The sequence below is a fragment of the Pongo abelii genome, chromosome 8, assembly GCF_028885655.2.
Source record: "Pongo abelii isolate AG06213 chromosome 8, NHGRI_mPonAbe1-v2.0_pri, whole genome shotgun sequence".
Lineage (NCBI taxonomy): Eukaryota > Metazoa > Chordata > Mammalia > Primates > Hominidae > Pongo > Pongo abelii.
This window is the reverse complement of record NC_071993.2, coordinates 103,705,197-103,724,842: the sequence shown is the minus strand read 5'-3', so window position 1 is coordinate 103,724,842 and position 19,646 is coordinate 103,705,197. Positions and strand designations below refer to the sequence as shown.

At 43.0% G+C, this 19,646-nt stretch overlaps 1 long non-coding RNA gene and 1 other non-coding gene across 2 annotated transcripts; one reads left to right on the top strand and one right to left on the bottom strand.

Annotated features, from left to right (window-relative positions):
- The first annotated feature begins 539 nt into the window (after positions 1 to 539).
- On the top strand, positions 540 to 8,879 carry LOC129048331 (uncharacterized). The gene is made up of 4 exons (XR_008510575.2): positions 540 to 604; positions 1,556 to 1,673; positions 7,234 to 7,330; positions 8,766 to 8,879. It is a non-coding gene; the product is annotated as an uncharacterized LOC129048331 (long non-coding RNA).
- Positions 8,880 to 11,649: 2,770 nt separating this feature from the next.
- On the bottom strand, positions 11,650 to 11,756 carry LOC112135305 (U6 spliceosomal RNA). Its single transcript, XR_008510907.1, has one exon. It is a non-coding gene; the product is annotated as a U6 spliceosomal RNA (small nuclear RNA).
- Positions 11,757 to 19,646: the final 7,890 nt, after the last annotated feature.

Genomic DNA, 19,646 nt, shown 5'->3' with positions numbered 1-19,646 from the left:
GCTTTTTGGCTAACTTAACACCACCACTTTCCAAACAAAAACAAATCATATCTTTCTTTATTTAAAAAAAAAAAAAAAAAAAAAAGGCACACCAGGCGTGGTGGCTCATGCCTGTAATCCCAGCACTTTGGGAGGCTGAGGTGGGTGGATCACCTGAGGTCGGGAGTTCGAGACCAGCCTGACCAACATGAAGAAACCCTGTCTCTACTAAAAATACAAAATTAGCTGGGCGTGGTGGCACATGCCTGTAATCCCAGCTACTCGGGAGACTGAGGCAAGAGAATCGCTTGAACCTGGGAGGTGGAGATTGCAGTGAGTCGAGATCATGCCATTGCACTCCAGCCTGGGCAACAAGAGCAAAACTCCATTTGAAAAAAAAAAAAAAAAAAAAAAAAAAAGTGGAGGGTTGAGGATATACGGCAAGAGTCAAAACAGAGGCTTGAAGGGTCAGTATCAGAGAGACACTGCCCGTGTCATAATAGGCAAGTCATAGGGATGCAGAGAGGAAAGAGGAAGGGCTTATGGAGTGTTGTGAGCAGGCGTCATGGTAAGGGACTTGGGAAGAGGGCAAGGCATGGGCTGGGAGTCAGGGAAAGCTGAAAAGGTACTGGAAGATGTCACTCTCATCCTCTCATCAGAGCCACTTAATAGGTCTGCTAAAAGGTGTCTCAAGGAATCATGAGACATCTGGTAGCTCGTGGGTTAAAAAGTTCGCATATGCATGCATTATGGACTTAGAACTTGCTTGTGGAAAAAAAAAGAATTGGAAGCAGTGTATTTTTATATATTTTCAACAGTTTTTTTTTTTGAGTGTTTGGCTCTGTCGCCCAGGCTGGAATGCAGTGGCGCAATCACGGCTCACTGCAGCCTCCACCTCCTGGGCCCAAGTGATTCTCCCACCCCAGCCTCCTGAGTAGCTGGGAGTACAGGCACATGCCACCATGCCTGACTAATTTTTGTATTTTTTGTGTATGTGAAGACAGGGTTTCACCATGTTGCCCAGCCTGGTCTTGAACTCCTGGGCTCAAGTGCTCTGTCCGCCTTAGCCTCCCAGAGTGCTAGGATTACAGGCATGAGCCACTGAGCCCAGCCATTCAATAACTATTTTTTTTCCAGAAAAAATATGGGTCATAAAGGTGGGGGGAAAGGAAGAATAAATGGGAGATAATTTTGACCTCCTATAGATAATGAGGTTATTATATTTGGGCACTAACTGAGCTCTGTGAAAGAGAAAGGGAAACCAGGTATATTTGCTGAAGCAAGTAAGGACTCAGAATCTAAAGCATCATGTAGGTTAATACAGTAGTGCCAGGATTCAGAATGCAGCTGCTGTAATTTGCATTTCTTGATTACTATCAATTATGGGCCTTTTAATATATTTCTGTTTACTATTAATTCTCCTAATGCAAATTGTCTGTTCTTTTGTGCGTTTATCCACTGGGTTCTTTTCTTCTTCTTCTTTTTAGTAGCTAGAATAAGACCTTTCTATGAATTCTTTTTTTCCCTACTAATCCTTTGTCATATTTGTGATGAATGTACATTTTTTTTGAGACAGGGTCTCACTTTGTCACCCAGGCTGGAGTGCAGTGGCGCAATCATGGCTCTCTGGAGCCTCGACCTCCTGGGTTCGAGTGACTCTCCCACCTAAAGCCCCCAAGTAGCTGCGACCACAGGTCTGTGACACCATGCCTGGCTAATTTTTAAATTTTTTTGTAGAGTCTGGATTTTGCCATGTTGCCCAGGCTGGTCTTGAGCTCCTGAGCTCAAAAGATCAGCCCTCCTCAGCCTCCCAAAGTGCTGGGATTACAGATATTAGCCCCTGCGCCTGGCCTATTTTTTGAATATGATGTCTTCTTATCTTAATTTTGCTTAATTGTTAAGGTGTAGAAATGAAAAATTTTGCATATTTGAATGTCTGGCTTTAGTGATACTTTCTGAGTTGAGAAATTTACCAATCCTTCACAGATTTGATAAATAATCAATTCTCATTTCTTTTCAATTTTATTTAATGTGACTTTTATATTGAATACTTCAAACCATCTGGAGTTTCTTTTTGCAGTGTGTTGTTAAGATAGAAATCTGATTTAATTTCTTCCCCAAATTACTATGCAATTATTCCAACACCATTCAAAGAAAATGCCCTCACCTCAGGGTTTTTAAAAGCTTACAGTATCATATAATGAATTTATATTTAGTGGTGTCTATTTCTGGATTCTCCCTTTTGTCCACCGCTGTGTGTTGCTTTTCTTTTCCTTTCCTTTTTTTTTTTTTTTTTGCCATCGCTACATTGTATTCCCTCCCACTTTTGTTAGATAACCGCTAACAAATCCATATGATAATATGTACATTTAACAGATAAAAGTACTACTTGTTTATTAGTATAAAAGTTATATGTGCTCTTCACAAAGTTTTTATTAACAATTTTATTATTGAGATATGATTCACATAGCATACAACTGACCCATTTAAAGTGTATAATTCAATAGCTTTTAGTATATTCACAGGTATGTGTAACTGTCACCACAGTAAATTCCAGAATATTCTCATTACCCCAAAAAGAACCTTTGCACCCTTTAGCCATCATCCCCCAATGCCTTCATTTCCTTGGTCTTGGGTAACCACGAATCTACTTTCTACTTTCTGTCCATAGATTCGCCTATTTTGGACATTTCATAAAAACGGATTCATAAATTGTGGTCCTTTGTGACTAGCTTCTTTCACCTAGCATAATGTTTGCAAGGTTCATCCATGTTCAGTTCAGCATGTATTTCATTTTTTAAAGAAAAGATAGAAATGAAGTCTTGCTATGTTGCTCAGGCTGGTCTTGAACTCCCGGCTTCAAGCAATCCTCCCACTTTGGCCTCCCAAAGTGTTGGGATTACAGGTGTGAGCCACAGTGTCTGGGCTTCATTTCTTTTTATTGCCAAATAATATTCTGTCATATGGATATACTACATTTTATTTATTCATTCATCAGTTGATGGCTATTTGGGTTGTTTTCACTTTTTGGCTATTAAGAATAATGCTTCTGTGAATATTAATGTATAAGTTTTTGTGTGAACATAGGTTTCCATTTCCCTTGGCTATACCCCTAAGAGTGGAATTGCTAGACCATGTTGTAAAAATTTTTAAACACAGGATTGCATAAAGTAAGAGTCATCTATACTGCCCCTCAACATCTCCTTCCCTAAGTCAGTCAAGTACTTTAATATTTGGGAGCATATCCTTCTTTGTTCCCAGCATGCACATATGTACCCCTCTTTTTCTGCTTGTTTTCACTATTCTTTCTTTACTTTCTTAAAAAATTACTTTCTCTTTTCCTCCTTCCCTTCTCTCTCTTTCTTTCTCTCTTCTTTAATGAAAATGGAAAGGAACCCAGTGGAGGAAAGATCATAGTCCCGGGGCACAGCCTACCCTGCAGACCATACATTATTTTGGTCTAGTCTCCTGCTGAGAGCTTTGACCCATGGAACAGAGGAGAGAGTGTAACAGGGAGACTGTGGCCCTTGCTTTCCCCTTCACCATCCCCTCTTCACCTCTATAGGTAATCACCACCATACTGAACAAAATCATTCCATGTAGCAGAAGAGACATTCCTGGGCAATGCTTAGTCTTCCTCACCACCCTCCACCCACCCTTCCGAGCATAGGGTTAGAGTTAGGTGTTAAGTTTGCAAAGGAAAGTTGATATTTATAAAGAAAAATAAAACAAGTGGCTGTTTGTATCATTGTCAATCATACCTTTTACATTTATCCAATATTGCTACCATAGTGACCTCTCTTACCAATTCTAATGGTTTTTAGTTGCCTCTCTTGAATTTTCTAATACAATTATATCTCTGACAAACAGCTTCTATTTTTTCCTTCCTGTATTTTACCTCAGTTACTTTGCTTATAGCACTAGAATGGTGTTTCTTTCCCCCTCCCCTCCCATCCCCTCCCCTCTCCTCTCCTTTCACAGAGTCTCGCTCTTGTCGCCCAGGCTGGAGTACAGTGGGGCAATCCCAGCTCACTGCAACCTAAACTTCCCAGGTTCCAGCAATTCTCCTGCCTCGGTCTCCCAAGTAGCTGGGATTACAGGCGCATGCCACCACACCTGGCTAATTTTTTGTATTTTTAGTAGAGACAGGGTTTCACCATGTTGACCAGGCTGGTCTCAAACTCCTGACCTCAAGTGATTTGCCTGCCTCAGCCTCCCAAAGTGCTGGGATTGCAGGTGTGAGCTACCGCACCCGGCCTAGAACAGTGGTTCTTAATTCCATCACATTTATAACAAAGAATATGTAACAATACTTTTAATAATCTAAAATGAAATTTGTAGGCAATATAAGCCACTTAATCTCATAATTTCTAAACCATCAGTATTATGCTATAAGGTAATAAGGACTTAAGGAGAACCTAAGGAAAAGAATTCCATAATAAGATAGTATTATTTCAATATGTAAATGTTAGGGACGGAAATATACTAACAGCCATAATGAAGCTGTCAGAGATACTTCTATCTATGTCCATTACCACTGGGAATGTGACAACACAAATTTAGACTGATACTAGGCTACTCAAATATCTACCGTGGTGCTACAGGTAACAAGATTTTTCCAAATGCTCAACAGCTTTTGATACAATTTGGAAAAAGCAAAGTACAATATTCCCTCACACTATGCACTAGTTTCATTCTTGGAATTTTTTCGGTGTTTTATTAAATCCTTGCAAAGGACTTAATCCTTGAATTTATATGTAAAATATCAACCCCCTGATCATTATGATAACCAAATATGCTCCACATTCTTCCAATACATTTCCTAGAAGGTATGTATGTATAGATCTCTAAGGGTGTATGTACCTCCCCTGTAGAGACCCAATGGTGATTCCAGAATGATATTGCAGTACAATGCTGAGTCATAGATGTTAGCAGGCACTTGTCATTAAAATGCCTATTTCACCATTCCCTGTGATGTTTGGTCTTGGTTTCTTTTTTTTAATTTAAAAAAATTTTTATTTTAATATTGTCTTGGATACCAACACTCTTGGTTTCTTATGGATAATCTTTATCACGTTAAAGAAGTTTTCTCTCTCTTTCTTTCTCTGTCCTTCCTTCCTTCTTTCCTTCTCTCTTTCTCTTTCTTCCTTTCTTTCTTCTTCTTTTTTTTTTTTTTTTTTTGACAGAGTCTCACTCAATCACCCAGAATGGAATGCAGTGGTGTGATCTCAGCTCACTACAACCTTCTGTTGCCTGGGTTCAAGCAATTCTCATGCCTCAGCCTCCCGAGTAGCTGGGACTACAGGCGTGTGCCACCATGCTTGGCTAATTTTTTTGTATTTTTAGTAGAGATAGGGTTTTGCCACGTTGGCCAAGCTGGTCTTGAACTCCTGACCTCAGGTTATCCGCCCACCTCGGCCTCCCAAAGTGCTGGGATCACAGGCATGAGCCACTGTGCCTGGCCAGAGCTATTATTAGTTTCTCTTCATTGTTTTTGTTTCTAGAACATGAGTTTTAATTTTTATTAAATACCTTCTTAGCACCTATTGAGGTGATCTTAGGGTCATACTCCTTTATTAACAGAATGATTTATATTAATAGTGTTTCTAATGTTTATTGCACAGTTTTTTTTTTTAATTTGAGATGGAGTCTCGCTCTGTTGCCCAGGCTGGAGTGCAGTGGTACAATCTCAGCTCACTGCAAGCTCTGCCTCCCAGGTTCAGGCCATTCTCCTGCCTCAGCCTCCCGAATAGCTGGGACTACAGGCGTCCACCACCACGCCTGGCTAATTTTTTGTATTTTTAGTAGAGACGGGGTTTCACCACGTTGGCCAGGATGGTCTCAATCTCCTGACCTCGTGATCTGCCTGCCTTGGACTCCCAAAGTGCTGGGATTACTAGGCGTGAGCCACCACCCCTGGCCTATTGCACAGTTTTAATGTAAATTATAGTAAGTTAAAATAGCTAGAAAATCAAAAACACCTGATTTTGTTTACTTTCCACATTTTTCTTAATATTCTTGCTATGTATTCTATTTTTAAATTGTTTTTAAGGAATAATTTGCATAAAATGAAATTCATTCACTTAAAGTATATACTTTGACTAATTTTCACAAATTTGTATTACATGTAATAACCACTATAGCCAAGACATAGAATGTTTCCATTAGTCTCTAGTTCCCTCAGGCTCTTTTTTTTTCTTCTTCTTCTTCTCTCTCTTTTTTTTTTTTAATAGAGAGAGGGTTTCACCATGTTGCCCAGGCTGGTCTTGAACCCTGAGCTCAAACAATCCTCCCGCCTCAGCCCCTCAAAGTGCTGGGATTACAGGTGTGAGCCACCATGCCAGGTCTACCTCATACTCTTTTTTTTCTTTTTCTTTTTTTTTTTTTTCTTTTTTTGAGATGGAGTGTCATTCTGTCACCCAGGCTGTAGTGCAATGGTACAGTCTTGGCTCGCTGTAACCTCCGCCTCCCCAGTTCAAGCAATTCTTCTGCCTTGGCCTCCCAAGTAGCTGGGATTATAGGTGCCCGCAACCACGTCCGGCTAATTTTTGTATTTTTAGTACAGACCAGGTTTCGCCATGTTGGCCAGGCTGGTCTGGAACTCCTGACCTCAAGTGATCTGCCTGCCTTGGCCTGCCAAAGTGCTGGGATTACAGGCATGCTCCAGACAACTATATAGCTCCAGACAACTATAGATCTGCTTTCTGTCACTGATTGAACTGATTTTCTTATAGTTTCATATAAATGGAGTCATATACTATGTACTCTTGTGTCTGTCTTCTTTCGTTCAACATGTTTTTGAGATACATCCACTTTTTGTTGTTGTTTGTTTGTTTTTTGAGATGGAGTGTTGCTCTGTTGTCCAGGCTGGAGTGCAGTGGCACTATCTCAGCTCACTGCAACCTCCGCTTCCAAGATTCGAGTGATTCTCCTGCCTCAGCCTTCTGAGTAGCTGGGATTACAGGAGCACACCACCACACAGCTAATTTTTAATATTTTTGGTAGAGACAGGGTTTCACCATGTTGGCCAAGCTGGTCTCAAACTCCTGACCTCAAGCTATTCGCCCTCCTTGGCCTCCCAAAGTGCTGGGAGTACAAGCATGAGCCATTGCGCCTGGCCTCATGCATGTTTTGTGTACATCAATAGTGCATCATTTTTATTACTGATTAGTTAGTATTCCATTGTAAGAATGTTTTTATTTTTTATTTTTATTTTATTTATTTATTGAGACAGAGTCTCACTCTATTACACAGGTGGAGTGCAGTGACATGATCTCGGCTTACTGCAGCTTCCGCCTCCCAGGTTCAAGCAATTCTCATGCCTCAGCCTCCCGAGTAGCTGGGATTACAGGTACACAGCACCAAACCTGCTAATTTTTAGTAGAGACGGGGTTTTGCCATGTTGGCCAGGCTGGTCTTGAACTCCAGATCTCAAGTGATCTGCCCGCCTTGGCCTCCCAAAGTGTTGGGATTACAGGCGTGAGCCACTGCACCCAGCCTGTTGTAAGAATATATCACAGTTTTCTAATCTGATGAACATTTGGGTTGTTTCCAGCCTGAGCTATTATGAATAAGGCTGCTGTGAACATTCATGTATAAGTCATTGTGTGAATACAGGTTTTCATTTATCTAGGAGTGGAATGGCTGGCTCATGTGTTGTTTATTTAACTTTATAAGAAACTTACCAAACTAATTTTCAAAATGGTTGTACCATTTTGCGTCTCTACCTGTAGCGTGGATTAAGGCCTAACTTCTGCTTTCACAAAGGTCTTCATCCCTAGAATACAGCCTGGTCCACCTCTCCCAATCTTTTCTTTTCTTTTTCTTTGTTTTCTTTTCTTTGCCTTTCTTTTTTTCTTTCTTTCTTTTTTTTTTTTTTTTGAGATAGCATCTTGCTCTGTCACCCAGGCTGCAGTGCAGTGGTATGATCAGAGTTCACCGCAGCCTGAACCTCCCAGGTGCAAGTCATCTTCCTGCCTCCACCTCTCAAGTAGCTGGGACCACAGGTGAATGCCACCATGCCCAGCTTATATTTATTTATTTATTTGAGACAAAGTCTCTCTCTGTCACCTAGGCTGGAGTGCAGTGGTATGATCTCAGCTCACTGCAACCTCTGCCTCCCGGGTTCAAGTGATTGTCATGCCTCAGCCTTCTAAGTAGCCGAGATTACAAGTGTGCGCCACCACACCCAGCTAATTTTTGTATTTTTAGTAGCGACGGGTTTTCATCATATTGGTCAGTCTGGTCTTGAACTCCTGACCTCAAATGATCTGCCCGCATTGGCCTCCTAAAGTGCGAGGATTACAGGTGGGAGCCACTGTGCCTGGCTCCAGCTAATTTATTTTTATTTTCTGTAGAAACAGAGTCTTGCTATGTTGTCCAGGATGGAATCTTTGCTTTTCTATGAATGAGTGGGTGCCTAAGTTTGAGAGAAGGAAGTGGGGGTGAGGGGTGGGGTTGTCCATAGAGTATGCTGAGTTTTACGGCAGCCCCTTTTGTGGGCATTTCCTGGGCAGGGCAGTGGCATCTGACCCTTTCAGACCGTGGGGCAACAGCTCCAAATTCTCACCTTGGTGGTTGATTCATCAAGTACTGAACAAAGGAAAATACTAAAAGATTATTGAAAGGGGAAGTGGCTAGAATGGGCCCATTGTCACGTGTGTGAATGACTCTTTGTGCTTGTCTTTTACCGGATGGGAATCCTTATCTGCTTTCTGTTTTCGATATTTGTCAGAGAAATGTGTCTAGAGCTTCATCCTTTCCCTTCCCATAACCTTTTACCTCAGGTTGCGGCCAAAGAGGAACCAGAAGTTCTGCTGTCAAAAGGGGAAGAAGAAAAGGTAATGGTGACTCTCCCCAGACAGTAAAAACTCACATAAAACTGGTTTAAAAGTAACACAGCCTAGTGAAGCCAGACTCACCGACAGAGCCTGGGTCTTCAGCAGTTAGACAAGTCGGCCAGGAGCACGCCAGGGCAGTTGGGAGCAGGGAGAGCAGACAGCCCTTTACTGTCATCCCCTTCAAAGATGCCCAAGGACATGCCCAGCCCAGGCTGGTCCACTGACAGCAGTGGAGATGGAAAGGCCCAGGGCTTTCTAAGGGTCCATTTACCTCCCAGGCTGTCCGAGCATCCAGACTTTTCCCTCTGTCCTTCCTTCCACAGGCAGCGCTTCCAGGAGCACTCCCTGGTAAGCATGCATCGCACACACATAATTCCTTTTTTTTGTTGTTTGTTTGAGAGAGGGTCTCACTTGGTTGCCTGGGCTGGAATGCAGTGGTGTGATCACGGCTCACTGCAGCCTCGACCTCCTGGGCTCAAGCAATCCTTCCACCTCAGCCTCCCGAATAGCTAGGACTACAGGTATGTACCACCATACCTGGCTAATTTTTCTATTTTTTTTTTTTAAAGATGGAATTTTGCTCTTGTTGTCCAGGCTGGAGTGCAGTGGTGCAATCTCCGCTCACTGCAACCTCTGCCTCCCAGGTTCAACCAATTCTGCCTCAGCCTCCTGAGTAGCTGGGATTACAGGCATCCACCACCACATCCGGCTAATTTTTGTATTTTTTTTTTTTAAGTAGAGATGGGGTTTCATCATGTTGGCCAGGCTGGTCTCGAACTCCTGACCTCAGGTGATCTGCCTGCCTTGGCCTCCCAAAGTGCTGGGATTACAGCCATGAGCCACCACGTCCAGGCCATCCTGGATTATCTGGATGGACCCTAAATCCAATGACAAGTGTTCTTATAAGAGACATAGAAGAGAGACAGGGGGAAAAGAGGTGATATGAGGAGGGAGGCAGAGATCTGAGTTATGCAGCCACAAGCCAAGGAACTCCTGGAGCTACTAGAAGCTGGAAGGAGCAATGAAGGATTGTCCTCCATGCCTTCAGAGGGAGTGCCATCCTGCTGACACCTGGATTCCAGACTTTTGGCCTCCTGAATTGTGAAAGAATAAACATCTGGTTCAGGCCTGGTGGCTCATGTCTATAATCCCAGCACTTTGGGAGGCTGAGGTGGGCGGATTGCTTGAGCCCAGGAGTTTCAGACCAGCCTGGGCACATGGCGAAACCCTATTTCTACAAAAAAAAAAATCCCCCCAAAATTAGCCGGGTATGGTGGCATGCGCCTGTAGTCCCAGCTACTTGGGAGGCTCAGGTGGGAGGATCACTTTGAGTCTGGGGACAGAGGTTACAGTAAGCCAAGACTGCACCACTGCATTCCAGCTTGGGTGACAGAGTGAAGCCTTTTCTCAAAATTTAAAAAAAAATGTGTAGTTTTAAGCCATGAAATTTGTGGTAATGTGTCACAGCAGCCACAGGGAACTAATACAAGTGGCATGGGACAATTTAATGGCAACTCTGGGAAAAGAATCAAGATTAAAAGACATCAAAGAGGACCCATTCAACTAAATATGTAGCATCAGACAATAGGGATGCAGACCTCACACCGACGACATACTAACCTTCTGAAACCAAGTCACACAGAGAGGGAAGTAGGTCAGTAGAACTGACAGGATTTCAGGGTAGGAAACCAAAGAGGCTGTGTTGCCTGAAGTGAGGGATGCTGGCCATCTCAGATCCTGCCCCAACAATGGCAAAATGGATCTCTCAAATGCTGGGAGATTAGACAGCGATATACAAAGAGCGAGCACATTTCTGTTAGAATAGGAAAAAATAAAAAATATATTAAAAGGGAAATGGTCAAGAGGTAGGAAGATATAGCTTCCTCTCAAGGAGCCAATAGCCACTGGGGTGTGCTGTCTTCTCATGATCAAAGGTTTGAGAGGGATGACTCACAAGCCTGTACTGAAGGGTCTCACAGAGAAATGCACCAAAAAGAAAGGGTATGGAAGCAACCTAAGTGTCCAGTACCAGAGGACAGGTGAAATGATAGCACAGCCACACAACAGGGCATGATGCAGCCACAATGCTGTGGATGAATGTTCACTCAATTGAAATATGTTCAAGACATATTAAGTGCAGAAAGCAAGCGTGAAACAGTAGGTACAATGTAATCCTGTTCCTCATATGTAAAATGCAGATGAAGGTAACAGTACTTACCCTATAGAATTGTTACAAGCATTTGATTAATATATGCAAAGTACTTGGCAGTACCTAGAACATGTAGATGCTGTACAGCATCACTGTTTTATCATCACTTATTTTTTTTAATTCTTAAAATTTTTATTTTATTTATTTATTTTTAGACAGTCTTGCTCTGTCACCCAGGCTGGAGTGCAGTGGTGCAATCTCGGCTCACTGCAACCTCCACCTCCCAGGTTCAAGTGATTCTCGTGCCTCAGCCTCCCAAGTAGCTGGGACGATAGGTGCATGACCCCACGCCCAGCTAATTTTTGTATTTTATTTTATTTTTGAGATGAAGTTTCACTCTTGTTGCCCAGGCTGGAGTGCGATGGTGTGATCTTGGCTCACTGCAACCTCCACCTCCCGGGTTCAAGAGATTCTCCTGCCTCAGCCTCTCGAGTAGCTGGGATTACAGGGGCCCGCCACCACGCCCAGCTAATTTTTGTATTTTTAGTAGAGACAGGGTTTCACCATGTTGATCAGGTGGGTCTCAAACTCCTGACCTTAAGTGATCGGCCCGCCTCGGCCTCCCAAAATGCTGGGATTACAGGCATGAGCCACCGTGCCCGGCCTAAAACAAATTTTTTTTTGGATATGGAATGCTTCATGAATTTGCCTGTCATCCTTACATGGGGGCCATGCCAATCTCCTCTGTATTGTCCCAATTTTAGTATATGGGCTGCCGCAGTGAGCACTATCATGGCTTCTTTTAAGTATTCAGGTCCACTGTTCTGACCCTTGGGGGTCAACGTATTTTGTGATTCAAACTTTTTCAGATTTTACAAAGGTGCATAATTACAGAACATCCTTAGTGTGCTTGAGGTAGCAACTCACAACAGCCAAATTCATTAATATTTCTGCAGTGAAACATATGAGTATTCACATTAAGTGAGATAACTAAAGAATATAAATAGCACCACATCAGTTTAGATCAGGTGGTGCAGCCAAATAAATTCACTACAAACTTGGAAAACAAAACAACCTTGTGGTTCCAGGGATTTTTGCCTGGGGGAATTACAGATGAGAGACTGTCGACCTGTTTATACAGAAGCATCAGGAAAGCCTGAATGCATTGTGTTGTTACGGTGCTGCTGCTCACTGAGGAGACTGCGGCTTATTTTTATTTTTGCCTTTTGACTTTGCTGTTTTAATTTTTCTGCGCTGAGTATTAAATACTTTTTTGCCTATAGTTTGTTGAATTTCAATCGATTCAGATAAATGTAACACAAATTTAACCCAAGGAGAATATTGCGTTGCTCAGTGGACCTCAAAAAGATCATAGCCAGCATTGGGTTTACAATTTTCATTTGTACCTTTAAGAAAGTATATTTTTCTGGGGAGGCAGGGAACACTAAAGGAGATGGAGCGGGTTTTTCTATTCTTTTTCTTCCGTCTTTAAGCTGGTCCCACCAACACAGTCCATATCCAGAACTAGTTAATTCCTCAACTAGGGCTTGCTTTACCTCCCCTCCCCTCCTCTCCCCTTCTCTCCCCTCCCCTCCCTTCCCTTTCCTCTCTCTCTCTCTCCCTCTCCCTCCCTCCCCCTCTCTTCTTTTTTGAGATGGAGTCTTGCTCTGTCGCCCAGGCTAGAGTGCAGTGGCGTGATCTTGGCTCACTGCAACCTCTGCCTTCCGGGTTCAAGCAATTCGCCCACCTCAGCCTCTGGAGTAGCTGGGACTACAGGTGCGCGCCACCATGCCCAGATACTTTTTGTATTTTTAGTAGAGACAGGGTTTCACCATATTGGCCAGGCTGGCCTTGAACTCCTGACCTTGTGATCCACCCGCCTCAGCCTCCCAAAGTGCTGGGATTACAGGCATGAGCCACCATGCCCGGCCCCTCCTCTTTCATGATAAATATATATTAGTTTTACATTAAAAAGTAAAACAAGGCCAGACATGGTGCATTCTGCCTGTAATCCCAGCATTTTGGGAGGCCGAGGTGGGAGGATTGCTTGAGGCCAGGAGTTCAAGACCAGTCTGGGCAACATAGCCAGACTCGGTCTCTACCAAAAATGAACTGAGTTAGCTTGGCATGTTGGTGTGTGTCTGTAGTCCTAGCTACTCAGGAGGCTGAGGCAGGAAGACGTCTTGAGCCCAAGATTTTGAGGTGGCAGTGAGCTGTGTGATTGCACCACTGCACTACAGCCTGGGCGACAGAGCAATACCTTATTTCTCTAAAGAAAAAAAATAAGGGAGTCAGGCGTGGTAGCTCACGCCTGTAATCCCAACACTTTGAGAGGCTGAGGTGGGTGGATCACCTGAGGTCAGGAGTTTGAGATCAGCCTGGCCAACATGATGAAATTCTGTCTCTACTAAAAATACAAAAATTAGCTGGGTGTGGTGGTGGGCGCCTGTAGTCTCAGCTACTCGAGAGGCTGAGGCAGGAGAATTGCTTGAACCCAGGCGGCAGAGGTTGCAGTGAGCTGAGATCGCACCACTGCGCTCCAGCCTGGGTGACAGAGCGAGACTCTGCCTCAAAAATAAAAAAAATAAAAAAAATAAAAAAAAAAAGTAAATCAGTAACCACAATAAACTGAAAAATAAATAGAATGTGGGGACAAGTGAGAGAAGTGTGTGTGGTCAGGGGAAATGGGGGAAGAAGGACCCTGCAGGGACACGGAGGGGGTTTAGGGGAGGTTTTTAGGGAGTGAGCTGCCTCATGAGCCAGGAAGGAGATGTTGCTGGGCAGAGCTGCAGTCAGTGAGGCAGAGAGAGGTGGCTGTTCTGGGCGACTTTGCAGCTCAGGGCAGGCACAGGGCCCAGAAGGGGAAGGGGAAGTGTTGAAACATCCGTGGGACGCCCTGCTGAGTCCTCCAACCCTGAAACCCGGGACCCTTTCCTGTACGGTTTCTTGGGAGCTTGAACAATTTGAGGGAGGTGACATATCCAGGAGGAAATTTCAATGCACATGTGTGAGGTCTTCTAGTCAACTCTCTGTGTGGTTGAGGATTCCTTAGAATGATGAAAAACAAGCGCTAATAGAGGGACCTGTGCCTATATCTACATCATCTATGTCTATCTATATATTTATTTTAAATCATGAGCCTTGCCAGACTCGGATTGGCTGATGGTTGAGGGACTTCTGCCAGAAGGCTGGCCAGCCTGGGAAAGGGAAGTGTGCCTAAGCTAATGGACGGCACAGAAGAAGGGGTGGAAAAGGCTTGCAGAAATTCTAAATAGAAAAGGAGCTTTGGATTAGGCAAGTCATATGTGGACTTTAAGGACATCGGAAGGTAGAAAATGCCAGATGAGGAAGACATCATGTACACACAAAACTTATAGCCCCAAGCCCTGATCCCTGTTGTCAGGACCCAAGACCAATTGCTAGTGAAGGGACACAGAAGCGAGAGAGTCCCAGAGGAAGGAGACCCTCCAGGGAAGGGCTCAGGAGGCAACAGCTCCCTCACAGTTCACAGAGGAGCCCTCATCCCCCAGCAAAGTCCATGGGCTGCCCAGGAGAGAAAGCTGATTTCTTTCCCACTTACCATGTGTAGGAGGACCCCCATGAGAATCTGGGCCTACCCATATGGCCAGCTGTTGGAGACCTAGGACGGCCCGAGGGGCAAGACTCAACAGAAGGTCAGGGCTGCCTTGGTGGAAGGGCTGCTGAGTGTGTGTGACGGACCTATGACGTGTGACCTGGCAGTGACTCTTAAACTAGGCTTTGCGGTACCCTGGACCAAGGCAGTCTGCAGCTAAAACAGGAGTCTTTTCTGCATTTGTAGATAGAATTACCTCAATTTAAAAAATATTATTTTGGCTGGGTGCGGTGGCTCACGCCTGTAATCCCAACACTTTGGGAGGCCGAGGCAGGCAGATCACCTGAGGTCAGGAGTTCGAGACCAGCCTGGCCAACATGGTGAAACCCCATCTCTACTAAAAGTACAAAAATTAGCCGGGCGTGGTGGCACATGCCTGTAATACCAGCTACTGGGGAGGCTGAGGCAGGAGAATCGCTTGAACCCGGGAGGCGGAGGCTGCAGTGAGCCAAGATCGCGCCATTGCATTCCAGCCTGGGCAACAAGAGTGAGACTCTGTCTCAAAAAAAAATTAATTTATTTATTTCTCTTTCTTTCTTTCTCTTTCCTTCCTTCCTTCCTTCTTTCTTTCTTTTCTCTCTCTCTCTCCCTTCCTTCCTTCCTCCCTCCCTCCCTCTTCCCCTTCCTTTCCCTTCCTTCCCCTCCCCTCCCCTCTCTCTCTCTCTTTCTTTCCCTCCCTCCGCTCTCTCTTTCTCTCTCTCTTTCTGTCTTTCTAGATGGAGTCTCTCTCTGTTGCCAGGCTGGAGTGCAGTGGTGCAATCTCGGCTCACTGTAGGAGTCCCCATCTTGTTGTACAGTAAGTAGTTCCTGCGACTTGGGAGGTTGAGGCAGGAAGATTGCTTGAACCAGGGAGGTTGAGACTGTGAAGAGTTGAGATGACACTACTGTACTACAGCCTGGGTGACAAAGTGATACCCTGAAAAGAAAGAGAGAGAGAGAAAGAGAAAGAAAGAAGGAAGGAAGGAAGGAAAGAAGGAAGGAAGAGCGAGGGAGGAAGGAGGAAAATAGAAGAGGAGTCATCACTACTGATTTCATGGACATTAAAAGGATAATAAAGCAGCCGAGCCTGGTGGCTCACACCTGATCCCAGCACTTGTGGGAGGCTGAGGCAGGTGGATCACTTGAGGCCAGTAGTTCAAGACCAGTGTGGTCAACATAGTGAAACCCCCTCTCTACTACAAATACAAAAATGTAGCTAGGTGCAGCGGCGATGCGTGCCTGTAATCCCAGCTACTTGGGAGGCTGAGGCACGAAAATTGTTTGAACCCAGGAGGCAGAGGTTGCAGTGAGCTGAGATCACTCCACTGCACTCCAGCCTGAGCAACGAAGCGAGACTTCATCTCAAAAAAAAAAAAAAAAAAAGAAATATTATGAACAAACTCTATGCCCACAAATTTGAAAACTTAGATGAAATTAACCAATTCCATGAAAGATACAAACTATTTTACTATCTTATATGGGCACAGTTCTCGGTGCCCTAAAACAATTGCAATAGTAACATCTAATATCACTGATCATAGATCACCATAACAGATATCACAATAAAACAAAGATTGAAAGATTGCAATAATTATGAAAATGTGACACAGAGACACTAGTGATCACATGCTGTTGGAAAAACGTACCAATAGATTTGCTCAGTGCATGGTTGTCACAAACTTTCCATTTGTAAAAAAACACAAAATCTGAGAAGTACAATAAAGTGAAGTGCAATAACACAAGGTATGCCTGTAACTCAAAATGGATTATAGATCTAAATGTAAAGCACACACCTATCAAAATTTGAGAAGCTCACATCAGAGAAAAGCTTGGTTACTTGGGTTTGGCTATTACTTTTTAGATATAACACCAAAGCACAATGCGTGAAACAAGAAAATTGACAAGTTGGGCTTCATTAAAACAAAAAACTACTGCTCTGTGAAAGTTTGACACTGTTCAGACTGTAAAGAGACAAGCCATAGATTGGGAGAAAATTTCTGCAAGACATGCACCTGAGAAATAAAGAACTTGCATCCAAAATATACAAGGAACTCTTAAAATTCAACAGTAAAAAACCCCCAAACAGTCTGATTATAAAATGGACAAAATACCTAAATAGGCACTTCACAAAAGAAGATATACAGATGGCAAATAAGTATATGAAAAGCTACTCAACACCATATGTCATTAGGGGACTGCAAATTGCTGTATAATTCAGCAGTTGTGCGTCTAGGTATTTACCCAATTGTGCTGAAATTATGTCCACATAAAAGTCTGCCCACAGGCCAGGTGCTGTGGCTTATGCCTGTGATCCCAGCACTTTGGGAGGGCCAAGCAGGAGGATTGTTTGAGCCCAACGTAGCAAGCCTCTATCTCTACAAAAAGTTTAAAAATTAATAGTCCTAGCTACCCAGGAGGTAGGAGGATTGATTGAGCCCAGGAGTTCAAGGTTTTGAGGTTGCAGTGAGCTATGATCGTACCATTGTACTCCAGCCTGGGCAACAGAGTTAGATCCTGCCTAGAAAAAATCCCTGAAAACCAAAAACGAACAACAACCCTCCACGCAAGTGTTCGTAAGTACCTTTAATCACAATTGCGAAAGGCTGGAAACAATCAAGCTCTCCTTCAATAGGTGAATGGATAAACCAACTAATAGTATATCCATATAATGGAATATTACTAAATCATAAATGAAGTGAGCTCTTAAGCCATGAAAAGACATGGAGGAAACTTAAATGCATATTGCTAAGTGAAAGAAGCCAGTCTGAAAAGGCTGCATACTGTATGACATTTGGGAAAAGGCAAACTATATTAGTCTGTTCTCACACTGCTATAAAGAACTACCTAAGACTGGGTAATTTATAAAGAAAATAGGTTTAATTGACTCACAGTTCCACATGTCTGAGGAGGCCTAAGGAAACCAAGTACCTTCTTCATAAGACTGCAGGAGAGAGAGAGTGCGCAGGAGAAACGGCCACTTCTAAAACCATCAGATCTTGTGAGAACTTCCTCATTATCACGAGAACAGTATGGGGGAAACCGCCCCCATGATCCAATCACCTCCCAGCAGGTTCCTCCCTCTACACATGGGGATTACAATTTGAGATGAGATTTGAGTGGGGATAGAGAGCCAAACCATATCACAAACTGTAGAGACAATAAAATGGTTAATGGTTGCCAGGAGTTCAGGAGTGTTTAGGAAGGGATGAATAAATGAAGCACAGTGAACTTTTAATGTGGCAGAATGATTCTGTTTGATACTGTAACGGTGGGCACATGACACTATGCATATATCAAAACCCCTGGAAGTATACAATACAGGGTAAATCTTAATGTAAACTATGGACTTTAGTTAATAGTAATGTACCAATATTGGTTCGTTAATTGTAATAAACGTACTACACTAATGCAAGATGTTAAAAATAGGGAAAACTGTTTGTGTGGTGGGAGGGGTTATATGAGAAGCGGGCAGGATATATGGAAACTGTACTATCTGTTCTATTTTTCCATATTTCTAAAACATCTATTAATTAAAAAACATAAATGTCTGAGAATAACCAATTAACAAAAAAAGAATGGGCATGGGGAGGGTTTACCTAACTAGATGTGGCTGAGACTAACTAGGTACCTTTTAACATCTAAAGGACTTTATTTCCTTGCTTCCCTTTCAGATGGGAGTATAAATAAATCTGTTAGGTGAGAGTTTCAAAAAAGCTTTTAAAAAGGAGGCAGACAGTTGGCCTGTGCTCTTTTGGGCCTTCCCTACTCTGTTTGCTTCCTACCTGGAATAAGGGATTTATGGCTGGAGATCCCTCAGTAGCCATCTTGGAGCATGAGGAGATCATAAGAGTGAAAACCACAGCTAAGAATATAATGGAAGAAGTCTGGGCTCCTGATAAGCGTGGTTCTTCCATGCCAATCCTGGGCATCCTATATCAGACTTATTTTTGTTTGCTTGTTTTGAGACTGAGTCTTACGCTGTCACCCAGGCTGGAGTGCAGTGGCGAGATCTCAGCTGCCTGAAACCTCCACCTCCTGGGTTCAAGTGATTCTCCTGCCTCAGCCTCCTGAGTAGCTGGGACTGACTATAGGCGTGCACCACCACACCCGGCTAATTTTTTTGTATTTTTAGTAGAGACAGAGTTTCACCATGTTGACCTGGCTGGTCTAGAACTCCTGATCTCAGGGGATCCACCGGCCTGGGCCTCCCAAAGTGCTGGGATTACAAGTGTAAGCCACCACACCCGACCCTGTATCAGACTTCTTTTGCATGAAAGAAATAAAATTGCTTCTTGTGTAAACCTCTGTTATTTATATCTGTTGCTAGCAGTCAAACACAATTCAACCTTGTATATTACATCATAAAACTTACTACAATGCTATTATAATAAAAACTATATATATATAGCACAGAAATAAACAATACAAGTAGAATCTAATAAGGAATCCAGAAACAAATTCAAATGGGAGCTTGATATAAATAAAGATGACATTTCATTCAGAGGGGGAAGGATGGTTTACTTAATATATGGTGCTAGCAGAACTGACTATCCATCTGGAAGAAAACACAGTTACACTTCTACCCCACTTCATATGCAAAAATAAACTCCAGATGGATTAAAAGCCTAAATGTAAAAAATAAAAATATTAGATACAAATGTAAGAAGTTGTTTATAAAATTGTAAAGTAAAAAAGACCTTCTGAAGTAGAAGATGAAACTCAGAAACCCTAAGAGTCACATCTAACAATAATAGTCACGCATCACCTTTGAAAAATTAACATATTTATACAGTGAAAGAAATCATAAACAAAGTCAGGAGACAAATGATAGGCTAGAGTAAATACTTAGAATATATATGACAAAGGAGAAAAGTTGCTAACATACCTTAGCTCTTACAAACCAATAAAAAAAAAAAGACAATCAATCCAATTAGAATTTGGCAAGCATGTCCCCAGGCACTTCCAGAAAAAAATGCAAATCATAGGCAATATGAAATGATTCTTGGCTGGGTGCGGTGGTTCATGCCTATAATCCCAGCACTTTGGGAGGCCGAGGCGGGCGGAT